The sequence below is a fragment of the Apodemus sylvaticus genome, chromosome 6 (assembly GCF_947179515.1).
Source record: "Apodemus sylvaticus chromosome 6, mApoSyl1.1, whole genome shotgun sequence".
Classification (NCBI taxonomy): Eukaryota; Metazoa; Chordata; class Mammalia; order Rodentia; family Muridae; genus Apodemus; species Apodemus sylvaticus.
The window spans coordinates 40,036,865-40,060,979 of record NC_067477.1 but is presented as its reverse complement, the minus strand read 5'-3'; the positions used below and the strand labels follow the sequence as shown (position 1 = coordinate 40,060,979).

At 43.0% G+C, this 24,115-nt stretch overlaps 1 protein-coding gene and 1 pseudogene across 8 annotated transcripts in view; one reads left to right on the top strand and one right to left on the bottom strand.

Annotated features, from left to right (window-relative positions):
* The window catches only part of Sipa1l1 (signal induced proliferation associated 1 like 1), a 258,641-nt gene that overhangs the window by 106,821 nt on the left and 127,705 nt on the right, over window positions 1–24,115 (top strand). For 7 of the 8 annotated variants that reach the window (XM_052185511.1, XM_052185514.1, XM_052185506.1 and 4 more), the window contains one exon: window positions 18,934–18,994. The gene's annotated coding sequence lies outside the window, so the exon portion shown is untranslated. Of the gene's footprint in view, window positions 1–18,588; window positions 18,618–18,933; window positions 18,995–24,115 lie in introns of those variants that run through there. The other variant, XM_052185513.1, reaches the window with a different exon arrangement.
* Window positions 21,396–21,804, bottom strand: LOC127687168 (cytochrome b-c1 complex subunit 7-like; annotated as a pseudogene).

The following is a 24,115-nucleotide window of genomic DNA, read 5'->3' as shown; positions in this document are numbered from 1 at the left end:
TCTCTCTCTCTCTCTCTCTCTCTCTCTCTTTTGAGACAGGGTTTTTCTGTGTAGCCCTGCCTGTCCTGGAACTCACTCTATAGACCAGGCTGGCCTCGAACTCAGAAATCCGCCTGCCTCTGCCTCCCGAGAGCTAGGATTACAGGCATGTGCTACCACCGCTCGGCCTCTCATTTGTTGTATATCTATTTAGTGCCAAGAACTTGCTTGCAGTAGCTACTTTTTATTAATCACATAAATGCTAAATCTGTAAAAAAATATGTAGCCGTCAGTATTAGCTACCCAACAATAATGTATGTATCATATAGAAAACATTTCTAGTCACTGGATCTAGGAATGGTGGTGTTTATTGTATATCTTGGTGTTTTTACTAGTTCCATCTTTAATGTTGTATAGGTTGCTTAGTGCTGGTAGTTTCTCCTTCTTACTCCCCAGAATCTACCCTTTGAGGAGGTGGAACATTCATGTTTAAAAATCAAAGGAAACCAAATTCACACACTGGTAGATTTTTGACTATTGCAAAGACGGTGTCAGCTACTAATTGGCTCTGGAAGTCTGGATGCCAGTCTTGATTTTGTTTTCCAGTGACACCTTCATTTCAGTAGATGTTTTCAAGAGACTGCAGCTCTTGGAAACTGAGCTGTCTTTGGGTGCTCTCTAAAATATGAGCAGTAGTTGAAGGCAGCCCTCTTTAGGGCTTTTTGCTTTTTCTTGTGCCCTCCTGTATATCAGCTGTCATGCTAAGCTCTGGGAAGATAGTATTTTTCCAAGTGATCTCATAGACCGTGTGGGCTGGTGGACATAGACCGTGTGGGTTGGTGGACATAGACCATGTGGGCTGGTGGACATAGACCGTGTGGGCTGGTGGACATAGAACGTGTGGGCTGGTGGACATAGACCGTGTGGGCTGGTGGACATAGACCGTGTGGGCTGGTGGACATAGACCGTGTGGGCTGGTGGACATAGACCGTGTGGGCTGGTGGACGGCATGAAACAAATAGGACCTCCGTATGAAAGTATCTACACCTAACAGGGCCAGTGGGAACCTGTAAGAACCCGAGGCTAATGGCTTTTTAGTCTGCTAGGGTCCTCACATAGCTGGGCATGCCCTTTCCACTGAGCCGTATCTTCAGCCCCTGCTACTTATTAAAAACCAAATGGACAAGAAACAAGATGAGCAAGATCCTTGTAGAGTGCATTGCCAGACAGCCGTAAAAGAAAAGCTCGGACTGGTGGGCATTGGGTTGGTGCTCTCACTAGGGCAGTGCCTCAAAATTTGTAAGGGTTGCTCAACTGTCTGCAGGCTTTTGGGCCCTCCTGGTAATTTGAGATTTGATGTTAGATGTAAAGAGGAACCTTGCATGGCTTTAGGTAAGTGCATAAACTGACAGGAAGATAGTGACGTGACGACCCCTTACTGAGGTGTGATGGAATTGGGACAGGAAGATAGTGACGACCCCTTACTGAGGCATGATGGAATTGGTTACCTGCCTCCTGCCTGCCACCTGCCCTGTTTCCTTATCATGCTGGTGCATTTCAGAGCCCTTCCTTGACTGCAGTCTGGTGCCTAGCACTATTCTTTTGCTTGTGCCCTTGAGTTTGGGCAGATGTGGAGGAAAGGATCAGAACCTCTGAGCTTGTGTGGAGACCTGGGTTCTATTCTTACTCCGAGGAAAGAAGAAAGGACTGTCTGTGCTCTGAGGGAAATTCTCTGGTGGCCCATGTCTGTCGGCATGTTCTTGTTTAAACTTGTCTGATAGCGAGGAGCCAACAGAGCCTCCATAGGTCTGTAGCAGAGACAACAAGGTCTTTGTTTGGACCCTTTGAGAAATACTGGCCGCTGTATTCAGGGCTGAAGTGCACAGTGGTTTGCTGGCTTAGATTTTCCTGCTTACAGCCCAATGGCTTGGCTACAGAAAGGATTTGAAAAAGGAAATACATGTGGATCCCTTGAAGTTTCAAAGGAGCTGAGGCAGGAGAGAATTTGTTAACATAATGTTGATTTTGTTAGTTTAGAGATGTAAAGTTTCATAACTATGTTTTTCCAGCCATATAAAAGATCAGTGATTTATGAGGAGGAGGTAGGGGAGTTGTTTGAAGGCCAGCTTCTCTTACTTACCCTCTGCAGTTGGGAGTGTGACAGAGCTGTTTAGTTGTGTGGCCATTGTTGAACTGAGCAACTTTATCTTTGCATGTAGATGGCGCTCATAAGAGCTCTGAGCATAAATCATTTCTATTCTGTAGTCGAGCTTTGCACAGGTGTCAGGACTCTCGCATTATCTCTTTGGAGTTGTAGGCGTTCTGAAGGCCAGTCTTCTGAGTGGAGCCTTTAAGAAACCGTGATAAGCATTAGCCTTGTGACCTGAGGCTGGGTCTACTGCTTGTGGTTCTTGAGCTTCGCAAAGCTGGTTTATCCCACAAGGATTCCAGGCCAGGCTTGAGTGTGCCTGGGGAAAGCCTTCCTGGGACTTGGTTCATTTTCTCCTTAGGGAGTATGTCATTTTCATGCGTGGTTTTATCTGTAATATTGCCTTTCTTTTCTTCCCTCCAAGGTGTGCACCCACCATACCTGTTCTTTTAGCCTCTTTGAAATGTCTCCTTGAGGGAGATGCTGGTCTTTGCATTGTGTTTGCATTCCTTGCTTTCCATGGCTCTGCGGACTATAAAAGTAATTGAAGTGACTGCTGGGGTGACCAAGGGCATGTATTGACATCTCCCACTCTTGAAAATATGCTTTGATAAGATGTCATCACAGAGAAAGTAGTTCTTACTAGAAGCCAACTCAGGATGTCTGTTGGATTATTGCCCCTGAGTACAGTGGTGTCTACTCTGTCTGAGCAAAACCGTTGACAGAAGTCAGAATTGTATTCAAGCTGATAAAGATACAGTTATAATGCAGATGTACTTGGAAAGTGTGGTCAGGTGTTCTAAGAGGAATGCCATCAATTTAACAAATGTTTTCTTTAGTCTGAAGTGGTATGTGCACTTCTTGTTAGTTGTTCTTTAAAAAGGTTGAAGAGCTTTGCACTGTAGGTAACTGGTAGTGGTGTACATCATCCAGGCCCTTATTTAAACAGGTGTCTGTGGTTTGGGGGTGTACTTAGCATGGGCCATTGAGAAAGCAGACCTCTAGTGGGCTGCAACTTTCCTATGCTTCTCTCCAAGTTGGAGTCCTGTAGAGTTAGTTTGTATTGCTTTCTGCCTTCCTGTACTAGTACATGAGTCCTCTGTGATTCACCGTACCTTGCACTGGCAGTGGTCCTTGCGTGGCTCTTGGTGCTTGAAAGTTTTCAGCCTTTTGCCATTGACTTTGCTACTGTTGGTGAGTTTGTTTTAGTTGAGAATGTGTATATGTTCATGTGCGCGTGCGTGTTTGTGTGTGTGTGTGTAAGGCAGAGATCAATGTGGGGTGCCTTCCATCTTACATTTTATTTTATTTTATTTTTTATTTTATTATTTTATTTTATATTTTATATTTTATTGAGATAGGGTTTCTCCATGCAGCCTTGTCTGTTCTAGTACTTGCTCTGTAGAGCAGACTGGCCTTGAACTCAGAGATTTGCTTACCTCTGCCTCCCAAGTGTCGAGATTAACAGTGTGCACCAGCATTGCTCAGCTTCCATTTTACCTTTTGAGACGAGTCACCCAGTGACTCTGAAGCTTACTGTTTTAACTAGACTGGCTGGTGAGGCCCTCGGATCCACCCACTTGTCTTTACCTCCTCCCTAGAGGACACCCAGCATATGTATAGGTGCTGGGGATCTGAACTCAGGGCCTCTGCTTGTTTAGCAAGCACTGCACCTACTACTGAGCCATCAACCTAGCTCCAGTTTTTAACTGTATAGTCCGGAAAGGAAAGGGTTGTATGTGTGCCCTTCCTTCTGTGTATTCACAGGCATTGTCTTTGCCTTGCTTTGGCATTGTATGAAATCAAATTCATAGGGTGACTTGGAAGTCTTCTATTATCTAGAATTTGTGAAGTATTGGATTGTTTCTTTTTTTAACTGTTCTACAATAAAACTATCTGGGCCTGGGACTTTTTTCTGTGTGGAAAGATTTTTAATTACTAATTCAATTTCTTTTTATAGACCTATTTACTTTTTCTTCTTGAGCCAGTATTGATTATTCCTTTATACCTTTGTTTGGGTTTGGTGGTTGCATGGTGTAAATGTGACTCGTCACCCCTGAAATCCCAATGGAACCCATCTCCACTCTAAGGCATTACAGCAGTGGAAACTGATCTAACTGCGCTGTTTGACTAGGGCAGGCGAAGGCTGATGCAGGGCCAGTTTATGGACTAGGCAGAGACACATAGCGCACACACCTTCACCTCATGCCTGTGCCAGAACTCCACCAGCAGGAAGGCTTTCCTAGATGCAAGCTTCAGCCCTAGTCCAGAGCTCCAGGCCTCGGGGCCCTCTCAGGCACTTTCCACTGTCTGTCTACTGGCAGGACGTTCTTAGGAGCTTTAAAGGCTTTCCTCAAGGTTAACAGTTGATGCTTTCCCTTACTAGGGTGATTGTGGGCTCTGTTCTGTTTTCTTTTGTTGTAATTTTTCTTCTTTCTTGGCTAGTCTAAGTAGAAAAAATTTGTCAATTTCACTGATTTTTTTTTCCCAAAAAAGCCAATTTTTTACCCTTTTCTCTATTATTACTGTTTAGTTTATTAAATGACATGAGTTGAAGTCTTTTTTCTGCAGATGTCCGTCCTCCTTGGGCCTTGATCTCTGTGGCCTGCTGTGATGTTGGTCAGGTAGCTGAGTGCTTGTCCACAGTTCCCTGCATTTTATTCTATTTTTAGACTGGTGGTTGTACCTGTTACTTAATGTGGCTGCAGAGGTTTTAGGTGAATTGTCTCTCCTCAGGCTGGTCTGCTGGAGTGCGTTCTCTGTGTTTTGTTCCATCTCCCTGGTGAACTGCCCTGCCCTCATTCTGTGCCTTGCCCCTTTGTTGTCTAGTGATTTTTATGCCTCAGAATATTTTCTTCTAATGATGGTGTAGTAGCTCACCCTCGGTGCCCACAGTCTTTCTCCCTTATGTAGTGCTGGTTATGATACCCAGGACCCTGTGCCTGCTGCACCCTGCTGTGTTCTCGAGCTAGCCACTTCAGCGGCTGTCTTTGAAGGGTACTTAATGTCAGCTGTAATAATGTTACAGTATAGTCTTTTATATACATTAAAATGTGCTGCATGTTCCCAGCTTTCTCTGTGAACAAGCTAGCAGGTCCAAGTGGCGTTACTGTACAGCTTTAAGGGGGTAGATGGTCACTGTGAATTAACAGAGTCTCCTGTCTGAAATCTTCCTTCATTCTCCTTCATAGCCAGTAGCATTCTCTGGTCTGTTCTGGTTTTTTCTTTTGAGATTGCTATTTAATGTAACGACTCAAATGAAGTCATCTACTATAATGAGAGCATCTTCTTCTTCTTTTGCCTTTTGAGACTCATTCATCCAAGTGATGGTGTCTATCAGTAGCTTGCTGCTTTTTATTGCTGGACAGTTGCTTGTATAGTTACCATTGAAGGATACTTTGGCTAATTCCAGTCTGGAGTGTTTATGAGTAGAACTGTCATAAGATAGCATTCAGGAAAAACCCATCCCCTCTTCAGACAGCTCTGGGGTTTGAACCCAGGGCCTTGTCCAGTCTAGGCAAGCACTGGTTCTTTGAGTTTATATCACCCATCCACAGCTGCCTAAGGATATATGCAGGTGTGTGATTTTGAGTCCTGGGTAAGAGTGTTAGAGAAACCCACCAAGCTGTTTTTGGGAGTACCAAGCCACGGGTGCCGTATATCCCTGCCATATTTGTTTGAGAGCCCTGTCAGGTCCTTCCACAGTCCTAGTAGGTGCAGAACATGCCACCCTGTGGTTTTCATTTTCATTTCGTGATAGCTTGTGATTTTAAATCATTCATGTATATTTTCATGTGTATTTTTTCACTCTTCTATTGTCTTTGGTGAAGCTTCCTTTCAATGTTTTCTATGAACAGTTTCTGAGAAAAATTATTGGAAGCCCCTGGGATGTTATGTCTTGATAGCAGAGATTACTGTAGGATTGCGGTTGTCAGGTGGTTTAGTAATGTGGCGCTGCACTTGCCCTTCTCTCAATTCACATTTCTGTCCTTGGTGTGAGCTCTTGTCGCTCCTCTCCCCCATGTTGTTCAGATTTACTGCTTTTATACAGAAATCATACCTCTCAGAACTGTAGACAGTTGATGAGATGAACAGCCCAAAGTGAAGCCCTCCAACTCTGACCTGACCAGACCCTGCAGCCCACCCCAGTTGTGGCTCTATAGCTGCACCAGGTGTTGTCTGAAGGTCTCAGCTGCCCAGCTTTGTGGCTGACCGGCCACCAGAGCCTTTGAGAAGCCTGTGGGTGTTGTTGAGTAATCCCAAACACTAGCACTTTTCTCTTTGGAGAATTTGTCTACCTACTTGTGGGCTTTGGCTCAGTGTTTCCTGGCTGTCCTGGCACTCTTCTGGTAAGTTAGTTATTGAGAGTACAGAAGGATGCTGTAGTTCCCCTTATTTAACTGGAGTCTTTTGTATTCTCTGAAAGGTCTTACACTAATTTTTGATGAGGCCTTATGGCGAATTTTGTTGAAAAGCCTTTTCTGAGCTGGGTGTCGGGGCACTTGCCTTTACTCCCAGCACTTGGGAAGTAGAGGCAGGTGGATGTCTGTGAGTTTAAGGGCAACCTGGTCTAGAAAATGACTTCACATTGTAGTGTCCTCCTTATAAAGTGAGGACAGACAGAAAGCTTCATATGTCTTAAAAAACAAAGCAAAACTAAACAAACCCTCTTGAACCATTTTATATATTGGATATTTTCAAATTCTTTAGAGTTCTGGAGGAGAGGGTCTATCTGAATTCTTATCAGTATTAATATAAACAGTGACAACAAAGACTATTTGGTTTCATTATAACAAAAGTGATCAGATCACAGAGAGATCCTGAGATTTGTGGAAGAAAAACCAATTCCACCATTGGGGGCCAAATTTGAAATAAGCTTTATTAAATATTAAATACTGACCAGGAAGAGATGGACTTTGATTAGGATCACTCCCTGAATTTCTCAGCTGAGTGGCTCTGAGACATGTGTAAAAGAGGTTTATAAAGACAAACCCATAGGCCACTATACTTTCCCACGAGGCCTTGTTGGAAAATAATAAGAACTACAACTCCCAGGATTCCACTATGTTACCTGGTCCTTTGGTAGGTGGGGCTTACAGATTGATTTTGGCTATTACAGAGCTTTCCATGTTCTTTCCACAGTTGTTACGCCATTTGGCGGAATTAGTATGAATGGAGCTTTAGCGTCTTAGTGGACAGGAAGGGAAACTCCTTTGTGTGTCCTTGTCCTCACTCCACTGACAGGTGCACAGTGCTGGCTGCCGAGCATGCTGTTAAGGATGCTCATGTACAAGTAACTGTGTTATAGCATGCGTTTGTTGCATAATACAGATCTTAAGTTATTAGTCTCATTGTTTTTGTTCTTATTTCAACATGTGAACAGGGCTAGCAAGCCTTTTAGTGTCATAGAGAAGTTATTGGTCCCTTCTACATTATCATTAGCCTAATTTTAGTTTGGAGATTTTAGGTCCGTAATTTGAATTTCTTCCCAGTGAATGAACAGAACTTATTTTGAGGAACATTTGTAGGCACAAATTTCTTTGTAGCCTACTTTTAATAAGGGTTCAATCTCTGCTCTAGCCCACCACCCAGCAGAGGTAGTGGAAGAGAAAAATTATTAGGCTATGGGGAAGTGGACCCGCTCAGCAATAGTTCTTTGGGGGATGGGGAGCTCGACCTTCTTTGGCAGCAGTTTAGTCCCTTAGCAGCTCCAACCAGTCCTAGGCAGGCAATCGGCACACAGGAACTGGCAGCTGCAGACTAGTCCTTTCAGCAGCCAGACACCAAACATAAACCAGCAGCCGCTGTCCAGTTCTGAAGGAACCTTTAGGCTTGCCAACTGGCCCAAGGTATGGCCATGGAAGTGGCAAACTGCCACGGTAACCTCACGAACAGTTCATGGACACACTTCTCTCAGTGGCAGCGTTCAGAGCAAACTAAACCAATGCTCAGTGCTTTTCTCTCACTATCAGGGGACATACGTATACTCCCTCATCACAGGTCCTTCCATATGTTTGCTGTATCAAAACATCTTTTTGCTTGTGTCTGCTTTAGCAAGACATCATTTGACACTACTAACTTTCCAAAGAAAGTATAAATTTCCATTTCAAAAACTGTAATGAGTAGAGACTAAATGTCCCTGACTGCATTGGCAGCGTGAGATGTGCCCACCTGTTATTGAACATTTGCTTTTCTTCACACTTGGATGACTTCTTGGATTAGATCTGTATTTGTGTGTGTGTGTGTGTGTGTGTGTGTGTGTGTGTTTGTGTGTGTGTGTGCACGCGCGCGTGTGTCTGTACAGGCTTGAAGAGAGTGTCTGATTCCCCAGGAGCTGCTGTTACACTTGTGAGCTGGACATAGGACATAGGTGCTGGGAATTAAACTTGAGTCATCTGGAAGAGGAAATGCTCTTTGACTGTTGAGCCATCTTTCCAACTCCTAGGAATCAATCAGTCTCAGTCTGTCTCTGTCTGTCTCTCTCTTTCTTTCTCTCAACAAAACAAAGTTATCTGTGCTCTATTTGCTTTGAGTTAAAATACTCGTTATGCGTCATAGGTTCAATGGAACATAATAGTCTTATCATACTTGAAGCCATGGGTTTAGTCCCTAGCACTAAGCAAACTAAAACTTGTAAAACACAGTGTATAGACGTTTTTCCCGTGGTTACCGCCCTGGTGTAGACATCCTGCTTGATGCTGAGTTAGTTTAAGGAACTTGTGCCTTTGGGTGCTGAGGATGGAAACCAGAACAGAACACGCTGCACTGTCCTGCCACTCCATCTCTGAACTGTTCCATCCTCAACTGTAATTGTTCTTACTTCACAGAAGTGGGAGTGTTTGCATTGTATTGAAATTGGCTCTATGAAGGTGGTAAATTGAATGGCATTAGCACTAAGAAGCTCTTCATAAAAAAAAAAAAAGGTGAGAGTAAAATGACAAATCATAATCAAGAGATTTTTGTATGATTTATAGCATTATAGCTGCAGTATATGAAGAATGTGAAAGAATAACACTTCCATAACAGTATTGAGAGATACAACACTTGAACAAGCAGGTCACAGGAAGATGCGTATTGAATAAGAAGTCCAGAACCTTCTAAAGATGTCCTCAGAGTCATTTATTAGGGAAGTACAAATCAGATGCATGGTGATAAAACATTGTAGCCTTAGCAGGATAGCATGTGAGATGTGAGACAGGCTACTTATCCAGGTGTGGAGCAGCTGAGGCAGGCAGGCGACTCATTAAGTATAGAGCAGGTGAGGCAGGCTACTCATCCAGGTGTGGAGCAGGAGATCTTAATCGTGTGTGCTGCTCCTGGAAGTAAAACTCGACCCAATGATTGACTTAGCATTTGTACTCTGGGGTACAGGTCACCAATAAGCTGTGTGTGCTCCAGGAGAATGTCCAGTTTCATAGTGGCTTTACATGGTCAAGCTAGAAAGTAATAAGGTATTCAGCAGCAGCACTGGGGAGATGGTCCTTTGGTGTGGTGCTTATGACTTGATGTAAATGTCCTTTTGCTCTTGCTGTACATAAGCAGCTCAGAAATGGGCCAAAGCAGTCTGTGGTGCTGGCAGCCACAGTGACCATCAGCTTTGGAAGTCACCAGGACCTGCTGAAGTGACAGCAGTTCCATTTGTTAACTGAGCAGCAGTAACACAGTAGGCCACATTGGCAAAAACTTGAAACATGCACTTAGCAGTTGTGGGCTGTTATGTGCATTTTAACTTCATAAATCATTTTGAAAAGCCTACTAATCTTGTTTCCCCTGCTGTGTATCAATCACATCCTGGAATCCTAGCAAACCGTTGTACTTCAGTCTTGGCCTTGATTGATATCTAGAACCTTCCTACCTTCAGGGATTGAGGCAAGCATTTGGCTATTTTGGTTTGTGGGATTGACTTGTTGATCATGAATGGCCAGTGGTTTAGTCACTCACATGTGGTTCCTAAAGCCTTTGTGATGAAGCCCCTCCTCCGTGACAATCCCTGGAAGAAGCTTCTGGGCTAACTCACATAAGGTGGGCAGAGTGCTCTCTCCCTCTGTCAATCATGTCATGTCTTCCACTTGGCTTTTCCTCAGTTGTTCCCTTTGTAATAAGCCAATAATTGTGGTCATTGATCTCTTGAGTTCTGTGAGCCATTCTAAGAAATTATTAAACTCTAGGAGACCGAGTTACTTAACCTTCAGAAGTACAGAGAACTAGTCTCATGTTTAGCATTTGAAATGGGAACAGTATTGTGGGAACATGGCCTTGACTTAAGACATCTAAGCTGATGACAGATGCACACAGTAGGAACATTGACTTAATTGTGGGGTTGGGAATTACCAGTGGGCCTCAAGAATTGGGCAACTGGTGGTTGGGGGAAAATCTTCAAACACAGGGTGCTAGGGTATGAGCAGAATAAACAATTTTTCTTTTAACCTGCTGTTACCAGTCAAGGTGCATTAGAAAAACAACCAGTAGTTGTATTTATGAAAGAGCATATTTGTACAGAAATGAATATTTTTGTGTATAGGGAGATTGGTTTCTGATTGGAAAAGAAGACTTGGCGTAGAAAAGAAGAGGGTTTAGGTGCTTGGGGAGGTTAGTAGCAGAGATTAGAAGCTCAGGCAGGCCATGCAAGTGCAAGGCAGGACTTTGTTGCCCTTTTTGGGCTTTTATTGGCCATTCAGCAGATTGAATGGAGGAGGGCCAGACACATAGCTTGTGGTAATCTTCACTATTGTTGGTGTTAGCCACATCTAAAACACCTTCATCTAACACCTAGATTAGTGGGATTTGTTCTTCTCTGTTTGCTCTACTTGGAAGCCCAAGGATATAGCATATTCCCCCCTCCCCCATTCTAGATTTGTATTTGACCAAATTAACTGAGCATTATAGGCTAGGCAAGTTAATACATGAAACTCATGATCATACCCATGCTAGCCCTAGTCATGGTAGAAAGATGCTATGTGATTGGTTAGGAAACCCCAGGGTTTTAGACTGCAGGTGCTAATGCCTTTAGCCAGCCCTTGAGTGCTCCTCCCCCAGGTGCTGAGCAACTGTTAGGTTTTGCTGACTGAGATCACATACAGTGCTGTTAAGCAGCCTTTCTGAGAGAAGTCCTCCATTCCAGTAAATAGGACACTAATACTTTGAGCCTGTTTGCTCGTGCTTATTTTTAGTGAGAAGATTTGTATATTGGCTTGATTTCAAATTTTTCATAAAGAACCTGATTATTTAGAATTCAGGCCAAATGCACAGTTGTTACTGTAGAGAGGAAAGCACACATTGCTTCTGATTTATTTATGTGTTCTGGGAGAAAGAATGGAGAATTCCTGTACCAAATTATATTAATAAATTCAGCAACTGTTTGGCTGATACTTAGTGTGTACCCTTGAGAATAAGAGCTAGTGGTTTGCCAAAACATTCCTCTAGTGTATTCCATAACAGTCTACTATCCTGAATATTTGCTGCTTCTATAAGCAAAGATCTCACCTTTACTTAACAGTGGAAATTTCTTCTATGGACCGTGAAGTTGCACTTTTCAAGTATTGCTGTCAGTTAGTCCAGGCTGCCACTGATGCTTCTGTGTAGCTGCCATCTGTCTTTGGATTTTGTACCTACTGTTACATGTATAAAATATGGCCCTTAATCATCTGAATTCTGAATACCTTTATATAGCTGTCTTAGTCAGGGTTTCTATTCCTGTACAAACATCATGACGAAGGAGCAAGTTGGGGAGGAAAGGGTTTATTGAGCTTATACTTCCACACTGTTGTGGAAATCAGGACTGAACTTCAAGCAGGTCAGGAAGCAGGAGCTGATGCAGAGGCTGTGGAGGGATGTTTCTTACTGGCTTGCTTCCCCTGGCTTGCTCAGCTGCTCTCTTACAGAACCCAAGAATACCAGCCCAGGGATGGTACCACCAACAAGGGGTCTTCCCCCTTGATCACTAATTGAGAAAATGCCCCACAGCTGGATCTCATGGAGGCACTTCCCCAACTGAAGCTCCTTTCCCTGTGATAACTCCAACCTGTGTCAAGTTGACACACAAAACCAGCCAGTACAATAGCCATTTAAACCCAAGGGAAATATTACCTTTGACGCCAAATTGAAATAATGTGGCTTATAACTCTTTCAGATAACTAGCATCTATCACTTTAAAGGGTCCAAGGAACCCTCACTTTAGGGTGTTTTAGTTTTGTTTTGGTTACTGAGTGAATGCACCTTTGCACCTAGTCTAGCCAGGTTCTTGTACCAGTTAGACCATGTGGCTCACAGGAAAACAGCATATGATCCCACATGTAGTTTCTTCCTGAATTTTCTTTGAAGTTGTTAAACTTAAGTGATGTGAGGGGTTTCTCTTGCTGTCTCTCTCACTGGATTTTAGCAGTAAGCTCTAAAGCTGAATGTTCGTGAAGGTCATTATGGTTTCTCTGAGACCAGGCGTCTCAGTTTCCCTTTGAAGATAGCCCATTTAAAGGAACATGGCAGTGCCAAGGACCTGCCTCAGCTTGGAAAGGGGTTCTGAGGATGTCAGTCCTGGGTATAAGCTGACAGACAGCCTTGTGTTCTGCTCCTGCTGGCTCTCAAGAGAACTCATCCTGGTAGCTCTGCTCTCAAAGGCCAAAGACCAATCTTTTATGTACATATCAATTCAGTCATTTACTCCAGGTCCTTTTTGATTATCCCACCAATCTCCATATTTTGACCTTAGCGCCTTGACTCCTAGGAAAAGACCACACACACACACACACACACACACACACACTCACTCATATTTAACATCTCAAATGAATTCAGAGACCTGCCTGCTCTTTTAAGCACAGACAGTAAGCTAGCTGGGTAGGATCTGCTCTTAGATCACTGCTCCCACCATGCCTGGGCCTACCTTGTCTCTGTCCCAGGCTGACCTTGAACTCAGGGATCTGCCTGCCTTTGTATCTTTCTGACAAGCTGGCTTATAAATGCAGCTGCCTTTTTTCTTTTAGGACTGTGAAACCCCTCATACAATACTGCATCCTTATATTTTGGATAGTTGAGAAATTACATATTTTTGAACTCATGTTTTAAGAATTCTTTCTCACAGCCTTAAGGACTGTCCTGAAGGTCACAGCATTTACTATTTTTTTTCTGAGACATTAGATGCACCCTTGACTCCTGAAATTGAGCTATTGCTGATTAACATGGAGTCATTTATCTTGGCAGAGAGGACATCTCCCAATAACCTTGGCTGGGAGAGTATTTTCTGAAGGAGGAACATGAAGGAATTTTTGGTTTGTTTGCTTTGTTTTTTGTTTTTTAAATACAAACAAGCCTCAAGCCCAGCATGCATCAACACTCCTAGAGACCCATGCCCTGCTGGCTCTGCTCCAGGGGGTGGGAAACTATGTCATGGTGTCCCTTCACATGGCATGCAGGACTCAGCATTGCAAAGTCTTACAGAGTTGTCCTATTAGCTTTCTTTTATTTGGGTTTCTCTTATTGACATACTGTTGACACTTTCAGAGTTCCCCCTCTAAGGGAATGTATTTTTGTACATTACATTTACCCCAGAGTGGATGAATCTGCCTGGTTCTCAGCCGCCAACCCCCACCTTCTTTGGGTGTGAGTTCAGACCATACACACTCCAGAACTATAGACTCAGGGATACTGCTGCATTGCAATAAGAATTAAGTCTTCAGTACTCATCCCTTTTCTAGCAGTTCTCAACCCATTGAGTGGTGGTGGGGTGAAGTGGAAGGATGTTGACCCACCCTTTCACAGGTGTCACCTAAGATCATCAGAAAACATACTTATATTACAGTTCGTAACAGTAGCAAAATTACCAATTACGAAGTAGCAATGAAAATAATTTGGTGGTTGGGGATAACCACAATATGAGGAACTATATTAAAGGGTCACAGCATTAGGAAGGTTGAGAACCTCTGAGTTAAACCATAAGATGTGTCATAGATGCCTGTAACATCTATGACACATACATATGAAACATATAGCTTACTTTATGTGTATTGAAACTCACACTGGGCAGTAAGCTCTGTGTTACAAAGTGGAGTTGTGGTTTAAGGAGTTACATTCTTCCAATTTCCATAGTCCTTCTGAGTGGTGATCTTTTAGCAGTCTATCTTCTATCAGTGTTTTTGTCCTTTATAAGAAATGAAGAAAGCTTTTTTAAATGTTGCAACTGGATTCTGGGAATTTAAGAATCTTCTTTCAATAAATAATGAATGAGAGCTGCAGTTTAATTTTGTTAGTGATCATGATATGGCTTTCATATAATTTCAAAATTTAAGATTATGTTAATTTCTTTCATGGCATAGTACTTTTAGATTTTAATGTGGTACATTCAATTTTATAGTTCACTGCTAAAATCTATTTCACTTTCTGTTGGAATTTGTGTAGGTTTTGTGTTTCTGCCTTGTAAACAGAAATGTGAGGGTGAAGTTGCTGGATGGATAGACCTATGGGTCTATCCATAGTCACCTGTGTGACTGCACCAGGATAGACCCTTGAATCTGTCCTGTGAGACTGCACCAGGGTAGACCCTTGGATCTGTCCTGTGTAGCACCTTGAGCATTTCATTGTTACACATCTTTGCTGTTCTCCCCTGTCTAAGCATTAAGTCTAGTGATAAGCTAATGAAGGTACCTTTTTATATTTCTCTGGCTGCTAGTTTGTTTGCTTTTTGGTATATTTGGACTTTGGTTGGTTGGTTTTGGTGGTGCTGTAGCTTGAACCCAGGTCTTTTTGAATACAAAGCAGAATACCCTGACCCAGTTTCTCCAGTTGTTAAAGAAACTTGCTATCACTTTCTGGGTCCCTTTTCCAGCTTCTCCTGTTTTTCTGCTCAGTCATTTGCCCCTTCTACTTGTTTAGAAGTTATAAGTGCAGTTATTTATCTTGTTAGTGTTTTTGGTTGTTGCTTGTGACCTGTTGTTCTATCATGTCATCCTTAAACAATTCCTGCATTGCTGGAATGGAGAGGACTTATTATTAGTGCTTGTGGCCTTTCTGTTATGTATGTTTATGAAGTCATTCAGTATCTTTTATTATCTACCAAAAGTTTTATAATCTTGCCTTTCACAAGCAAGGTAGTCTAAATTGGGATCTATCTTTTATACAAAAGGAAGAATGGGAATTCAGTTTAATTTCACACGGATGAAAACAGATGTGTACAAGTACCATTATTAAATATTTCATTTTCTGCATTAATCTGACATTCTTTCTGTGTAGTAGGTAATAGTTGTGAGAGAGGACTGCTGTCCAATCCTGACCTTGCAATGGAGGGTTGACGTTCTTGGTCTTTTCTTGTAATGTAAAATTTATACAAAGCTTATTGAGTTTCTATAAACAGCTGTGGCTATGTTAGATGGATGGATGGATGCATGGATGGATGTGTGGATGGATGTATGGATAGCTAGCTAGCTGGTAGATAATGGATAGATGATAGACAGTAGACTGAGAGGTGGATGGTAGATTGATAGCATATAAATACATGCTTGCCATTGTACACATGCATGCCATTAGTGACAGCAGCACCTGGTATCTGGATTTTTATTTGTAAACACCATTCTTGGAGAAAGCAATCACTTTGGAGAAATGGGTGCTGTCAGGATTGAAAAGTACAGGCAAAGACTTTGAAACATGCGATTTCAAGAAGTAAGAACTTAGGGGATAGAGAGTTGGCTCAGCAGTTAAGAGCTCTGGCTTCTCTTCCAAATGTCTGAGTTCAATTCCTAACAATTACATGGTGGCTCACAAGTGTCTGTAATGGGATCTGATGCCTTCTTCTGGTGTCTGAAGACAGCTACAGTGCACTCATTTACATAAAACAAGTAAGTAAATCACATGCTTGAGAACACACACACTTAAAAAAAAAAAGAAGTAAGAACCTTCTCCCACTAAATAAAGAGTTGCATCAATCACATGTGGGGAGTTGGCTGTGGAGAGTCCATGGCAATGAAAAATGTTATGATTCTCCTCCATAAAACTGTGGGGTCATTACTGAAATTTCTTAAAAACTATGATAGCAAGCAGGCATAGCACAAATTATAGAAAAAATAAAACTTTTTATTCTTCAGATAATGGGAGGAGGAGGTCCGTATTCTGTCTTTTTTCAATAAATAACATAACTGTCAGCTTGTAAAATACAGGAAAATAAATATAAAATTTATCAATAAAAAAAAAGAAGTAGGAAATTGATTTAAGAATGATGGGGTTGTGTCAAGTGACCTATGGGCTGTCTTGCTGTTTTTACTGTTCAATTCCAGGCAGATTGAGCTCCCACATAAACAATGGGAATAACTGATAGCAGTACAGTGGTAGTAAAGGGCTTACACCAGATACAAGGCCCGTGTGACCATGAGAGCAGGTAGCAGCTCTGCTGAAGGCAGGCAGTGTTTCGTCCTTCTCCCCGAAGCTCTATTCTACGGAACCCCTTCATTCTCCTTTAATGTGGATACACATTGCGAAGGCTTCTAGGTTTTGGCTCCAGGAGCCACACTGCACTGAACATTTCTGTCCATGTTGTTGGGAGACACATTGCTTTTCATGGCTCAGGCTTTATATTGAAAAGTAGACAAACAAGAGAAACACATGCAGGTGTATTTAAAGAAGTTTTATGTGTCCCTGGATCTTTCAGAAGAAATAAAGTCAATGGAAATGGGTTCCAGGAAGCACCAGGAGGACACCTGCAGTGGCACTCCCCTGTTTCAGGGGAAGGCCCGCTGCAGGGAAGGCCAGCAGATGGTCAGAGGCCCCTTTGCTTCTACAGTTTGCACGATGTCCCGGGACTTAATCTTTCTGCTTTAGCTTCCAGTGCATTCCAGTTTCCCACTGGTGCCAGTTCTGCAGGCTCCACTCCCATCCTTGTATCTTCCTCTCTTTTTGTCTCTTGATAAAGCTCTCTGGAATAGAACGTAGTTTGCACTGTGGGGCCTGTGGTCTGTGGTCCCTGGCTTCTGTGTAATCTTTACCTCTCCTAACTAATCATTTGCTTACCACTCAGGAAATTACAATATTGAGTTAAAGTTTATGGTGAAATGGATTATCACACTGTGAGATGAACCCAAGAGGTACAAGGTATGGAAAGCACAGGCTTAGAAGTCAGAGCTGGTCCAAGTCAGGGCTGCTTCTTGAAAAGTCAACACTTAAACCATTAGTGATGTGCCACGACCCACAGCACAGTCAGGAGCCAGAGGGAAGTGAGCACACCCGTGCTCCCTGCTGCTCCTCTCTCACCCTGTACAGTTCTGAGTGTATGTCCTTTTATCAGCTAACAGTCAAGGCCACCCTCCACAGACATGCCCACAGGCTAGTCTGATCTAAATAATTGTTCAATTCAAACTTGGTTCTCAGGTTTTGGGAAGCTGGCGTTCAAAACTAACCATCCATCATAAGGTCCTTTTAATAGAGGGTGTGATTTGCTATTTTGTTTTGACGTTCTCATTAATATTTTCTATGTTTGTTGCACTGTTACCTATGCTGGTCTCAAACTCCTCAGCCTCCTAAAAGTGCCACCAACGAGGGTTTCCATTGTACTGTTATTAGATCTCCAGGCTGGGCAGGGACAGCACTCTTATTTGTGAATATTAAAACCATTCCAGTCTCCAAGAGTCTTTGTTGAGGCAGATATGTGCTTTCTCTCTCTCTCTCTTTTTTTTTCTGAGCAAGCCCATTGCCTCAGATTCATGAGTTTAGAGATTTAGAAATTGAAGCTGATTTACCCAGGTTTATGCTATATTAGGAGTAGGTTAATTAAGTATTGGAGAGGTCAGGCTAACATGCTTCTTACATTTTCTTTTAAATTTACATAATGTTTGAAGGTCATTTCTTTTTTTCCTTTTTCTTTTTTCAAAGATGTATTTACTATATGTAAGTACACTGTAGCTGTCTTCAGACACTTTTTCTTCTCTCTCCAGCCCTGCTCTCTCTGGGCCAAATTTATTTATTTATTTATTTATTTTATTTATGTATTATATGTAAGTACACTGTAGCTATCTTCAGACACACCCCATAAGAGGCATCAGATCTCATTACAGATGGTTGTGAGCTACCATGTGGTTGCTGGGATTGAGCTCAGGACCTTTGGAAGAGCAGTCAGTGCTCTTAACCTCTGAGCCATCTCTCTAGCCCTTGAGATTCATTTCTTATTTTTCCCTTTTTGTTTTAGAAGTCCAGAACAATGTGCTGTTTATTTTGATTTTTGAAAGTTGGATTTGGGGCTGGAGAAACAGCGGAGCAGTTGAGAGCCTCCTGCTCTTGCAGAGACCCAGTCTATTGCCAGCAGAAACTCCAGCTTCAGGGACTCAGTGCCCCTTTCTGACCTCCAGGCACCCACAGCGCATGCACTGAATACAGACACATACACATAAACGAAAGTGAAACGAAAAAAGCAAAGTCCCAGGCTGGACCCAGCTGTAACTCTAGCACTCGAGGCAGAGGGGGATGTCTGTGAGTTCAAGGGCAGTTTGGTCTACATACGAGTCCCAGGACAGCCAGGGTAATAGAGAGAAATCTGTCTGTCTGTCTGTCTGTCTGTCTGTCTGTCTGTCTGCCTATCTATCTATCTATCTATCTATCTATCTATCTATCTATCTATCAATAAATAAAAGTTTGATCTACAGTTGACACTGTCTTAGGAATGTTTACAATGACTAGTATTGTAGACACCTCCACTTGTAACCCAGTTAGTGCTGCTTGCTTCAGGAATGCTAGCCTGTCCACCTCAAAGATAAGTCCTTTGTCAAGATTGTGTGAGCAGTGTATCTTGGTGGCCTTTCGTATGCTCTTACAAAGTGTTTCTTCTTTGTTTGAAGGTCATATGTCGTTAGTGTGGATGCTGCTGTCTTAAGTCTGTGGCCATGGCACCAGAATACAGTAAGTAACCACACCATACAACGTTGCAAACTTTTGGCTTTCTAGGTTTGGCTTTCCTGGGGATGGAGCCCTCAGATATATGTGGGCAAGTGGACCATCCATCATTTGGGTAAACCCTAGTATGTATGTTTCAAGTTTCTGATTGCAGAGAGAGAAATATAAAAGCAAGAAAAATAGCTTAGTTTCCTCTTTTAAAAGCATTTACTTTATTTCCTGGGTTTTTTTTTTTTTTTTTTTTTTTTTTTTTTTGGTAGTTTCACATACAAATACATCTCAATACTCATGACCTGTATGCTCCTGTACACACAGTGTTTGTCTGCAGTGGCCAGCAGAGTGGGTACCAGGGCCAGGCCATTTCACACACGTATCTAGTCCTTGTGTTGTGGGTCAGGGAAGCTGAGTACAGCTGAAGAGTGGGCCTGGTGCTGCAGTCCTGAGCTGCGTGTCCACACTGGTTTGCCAACTTTAGCTCCATTGTCCATTCTGAGGCAGTGCCTAGCCAGGAGGGTGGTCTCAGAAACAGCCCTATCCCTGTTCTAGCTTGTGAGACTCTGGGTGGGAGACCCTGTGGCAGGGTTGCAGCGAGAGACCCCAGTGGAGACCCTGAGGAGACCCTGAGGCAGCTGTACCTGGCTCTTCTGGCAGAAGTCATCTCTCACATCTCTCACAGAGCTCAGGGAAGCCTCTGCTTCTCTCCCGGGATATCACTGCATGCTGTTGTGAGGTCTGGTGTGGCTTTAGCCTGCTGGCTCCCAGCCTGAGCAAGAAAACCACACAGGGTGGAAGACAAAGTCTAGAATCCAGAACCCAGGGCAGCCAGCCCTGGAGCCTGTCCCCACTTGGGATATGCAGCGTCTGAGCCAGTCCATTTCCTTTCTGTTAAAGCCAGTTTGAGTTGGGAGCCAAAACACCCGAATGATTCACTTAATCCCCACTTTATTTTTAGTAATCCATTAGTTTCCCCCAGGGACTGTGGGAGTAATTGCAAAGCAAGGCAAAATAATACCGTTAAATTAAACTGGCACGGTGTGGTGTTGACTGGCATCCTCTCTGCTCTCAGTGGGAGTCAGCGGTAGTGAGTGAGTATTCAAGCTGGCAGGATAAAGAAGGAACTTTAAGATGCTCTCTCTTTTCATTTCCACCCAGAAGCTTTTGCCTCTTACTCAGCTGGCCACAGGGCCTAGAAAGGGTTTGGGCCACAGGCACTAGCCTTGTTCTCAGAAAAAAACATGTCTGCAGGCAGCATGGACCTGTTCTGTCTTCCTAGGACACATTATACTCATGTTTTTAACACTTCTTTTTGATTTTTAAAAAATTAATATGAGTCCACCAGATGTAAAACTGGAGTGAGGAAGAACATAATCCACACCAATCCATTTCTCCAGCACAGGAGAATGTTGTCATCACATCTAGCAGTTAAAACCTGTACTCCCTTTCTCTGTGCCCAGGAACCACCAATCTGCTTTTGTTTCCTACTTAGATGGGTCTCCTGTATCTGAGGCTGGCCTGGACTTTGCGTGATGGTTGAGGCTGACCTTGAACCCTGGTATTCCTACCTCCACCTCCCACTGAGATCACAGCTCTGTTCTACCAGGCCTAATTTGTGTTTGTTTTAACTTCCAAAAAGAAAAAAGAAAAAAAATGCAGATGCCACACACTCACTGTAAAATCACAAGGAGGTTTACAAGAGATGCAGAGCAGTGTGAGGCTGTGGGCTTGGTCATAGACACTTTGAATGATGTGCTGTTAGTACACCCAGTGCTGCTCTGTGAGCCTGCATCAGAGTGGTGACAGCTTTTATGGTGCCTACTCTCCAAAGCTCTTTGCTTGGCTGCATGGTCTGCTGCTCAGGACATATTCTTTCCTGCACTGAACCCTGCAGGTTTGGGATTTCACAGGGCATTATCACCTGTGAGTTACTTTTCTTCCTTGAGTAGTCTTCACCCTTCGTCAGGGCACAGGCTGTGGGCACACTTGATCGGCATGATTATCTGCACTGTAGCAATAGCTGGTGAAGACCTACAAAGATCTTCTGTAAGCTGGGGGCCTACAAAGCTTCCTCTGGACCACCACCATCACCTTCTCCTCCTCCTCCTCCTCCTCCTCCCTCCTCCTTCTTCCTCCTCCTCCTTCTTCCTCCTCTTCTTCCTCTTCCTCCTTCTCTTCCTCTTCCTCCTCTTTCTCCTCCTCTTTCTCCTCCTCTTCCTCTTCTTCTTCCTCTTCTTCCTCCTCCTCTTCCTCCTCCTCCTCCTCTTCCTCCTCCTCCTCCTCCTCCTCCTCCTCCCCCTCCTCCTCCGTTTATTTAAAGTGAGACATAGGTAGAACAATAATTCTTAAATTGTGATTCAGGTTGAAATAACTTTGTAAAAATATGGCACACCCATAGGTCTTAACTATAAGATCATTTCTTCGCCCACTCTTCTCTCTCCTTTCTTTCCTGAGTAACCTCTTTCAGATGAGGTTCAAGGTAGAATTTGTCTTCCTTATATTTTGTCCATTGATCCTTAGGCAATATCTGATGCCTCATAGTCAGGTCCAGGGCTCTCTTAATTCAAAATATTCTGTCATTATAGATTCTCAGGAAGCCTTCTTATGGCTTCTTTTACATCTTCAGTTTCATGTATCGTATCATCTCGCATTAACCCCAGTGTATTGAATCCTGCAGCATTGTAATACCGCTTTCGAAAGCCATCCAGCTACCTGCTCGATGCTGCAGCAGCAGGCCTGCCCGCCATTTTGACCTTCCTTCTCTGGATCTTCTAACTGACCAGTTTGTCATTCTACTACTTTTATTTGAGGCAGTGGTTACAGAAGAGATATCTCTCCCAGCTGAGTATAGCCCACTCTGAAACTACCTGTGTCACTGGGAGCCTCTTCAGGAAGCTTATATGTGCCCTGTTTCCTCTGTAACCCTTTGTTGGGTTTTAGAGACCCTGTTCTTTCCTTTTGTTTCTTTGTTTTTAATTTTGTGTATGAGTGTTTTGTTTTGCCCACATGTATATCTGTTCACATATGCCCACAGAGGCCAGAAGAGCATATCAGGTCTTCTGGGAGTTACAGCCAGTTGTGAGCCATCATTTGGGTGTCAGGAACCAAACCCTGGCCTTTGGCAAGAACAGACAATTCTCTTAAACTTCGAGCTGTCTTTCCAGCCCCTGTATAGTAGCATTCCTGACAAAATGTAGCCACTTAACTTGTGCATTACAAAATCATCTCCTGCCGTTGGAGGGTTTCTGGCATGCTCTCAGTGGGAGTGCTGCCTTCAGGGACAAGAACAGTGCAGTCCATTCCTCCATTCAGAAACCATTGTTCTAGCATCAAATAAACACATATACAAACTCATGTACGAATGTACATGTAAAATAAAGATGTTATTTTGGATGGAATTTAAGTCCTCAGCCTGTAATAAGCCTTCTGTCTATTTTCTTGTTTAAATGATTTTGGCGCTGTTTGATTTTTAAGCTTGGCCCACTGAAATCTTTACTACAGGCAGTTAGTTCACCGATAGCACTCTGTTTCTTGTAAACTTGTGTCTCTGTTAACCTAGGTGGGACTTGTTGACTTGGATTGTTTTCTGTCCTCAGAATGACATGGTGCCTTTGTGGGCAGTGGGCTAAGGAGCTTCTTCAGGGACTCAGATCTGTTATTAGGCCCTGGCCTCTGCACCAGAAATTGTTGGCCACAGCCTAGTGAGTCTGGAAAGTAATACACGATTCATCTAAAAGACCAGGCAGGATGTTTTCTAGTCTTTCTTCTGAGGCTTAGGTAATTAGGAAAGGAGACTTGATCTAACCTTGAAGAATTAGGGCAGGTTGACTGCATGGGTGAAAAGCAGAGGAATGATCAGGCTTATTTTGGTGTTAGTTTCCTGGTCTTTTCAGAAGGCTGAACCAGCTTGCACGTTTCTAAGTGAGCAAGGTGGGAACTGTTGCTGGTCTCCCCACCGCATTTGGTGCCCACAATTACCCTTCTGAAGGGAGCCCCAGGACTGGGTGTGGCCTGACCAGCCTCACAGGACTCCTGTGGCCTCTGCAAGCATGGGCACCACTGTATCCTTCCTTCGAACTCCCACCCTAGTCTTTCGTAGTGAGAACTGAAGCTTGATGTTGTTCCTTTTCTTAGAGGGATGCTCCCAGGGAACAAAGTGAAAGTCATGTTTGTGTTCATTACATAAAAGTAAATCTTTATTTTCCTAATAATAATGTTGGTATATTTTAATTTACATATTAAAGAGATAAAATTTTTTCCACATTTTAATTTCATTTAGAGCAAGTTTAAAATAATCATTGAAAGTTGAAGATATTTGTAAGTAACTCAGGGATGGAGATGGATAACTGTTCTCTGAGACAATCTCTTAATTTTTTGTGGCTATGTGAGGTTTTCCTAGCTTCCCTTATCTGTCCAAGAGCATGTAGGCATACTCTGTTCAGTAGCAAAAAGACCCCACTCATCTAACATGAGTTGACTCTCTAGTGTGGACACAGTTTTATTTTCTCTCTAGAATATGTATTGGTGCGGGTCTAGGGAGGACTGTGTTTTGTCAGAAAGTAGAAGAGAGCTCTAACTCGCCCTGGGACTTGTAGGTGGCTCCAGTGCTTGGTCTGTGGCTATATCGAGTGCATGTGAACTGGGTTAGTTATCTTTGTCAGTTGGGGAGTCGTTAAATCAGATGTCTAAATCATAAGGCTGTTAATACACCTGTATTAAATCTGCTTCTAAAGGCCCAGGCTCCAGCATCGTTTTGAGATTGAATTCTCTGATTGCCTTGTTGTTGCTTTAGCTCTTTTTTGCAGTAGGGTCTTACTGTGAGACTGCCCTGTAACTTAGTGTAGTCCAGGCTAGGTGAGGGTTACATCTCTGGTACTTCTGAGCCTGAGTCACCTGAGTACTAGGGTTACAGGTATGGGCCATCACACAGTTTCTTGAATTTTGATGATTATTTAAAATAGCATATTTTCTAGTGCTTTTGTTCAAAGTATCAGAATCTTAATTAAGAGTCTGGGAGCAGAGTTTAGAATCGTTTTTGCATAGAATGACAGGTACTTGTGAACTGTAGAAACTACAAAGGACAGAAGAATGAAAGCCATCTCTGCTCTGCCATCTGGGCGTGACCATCATTGA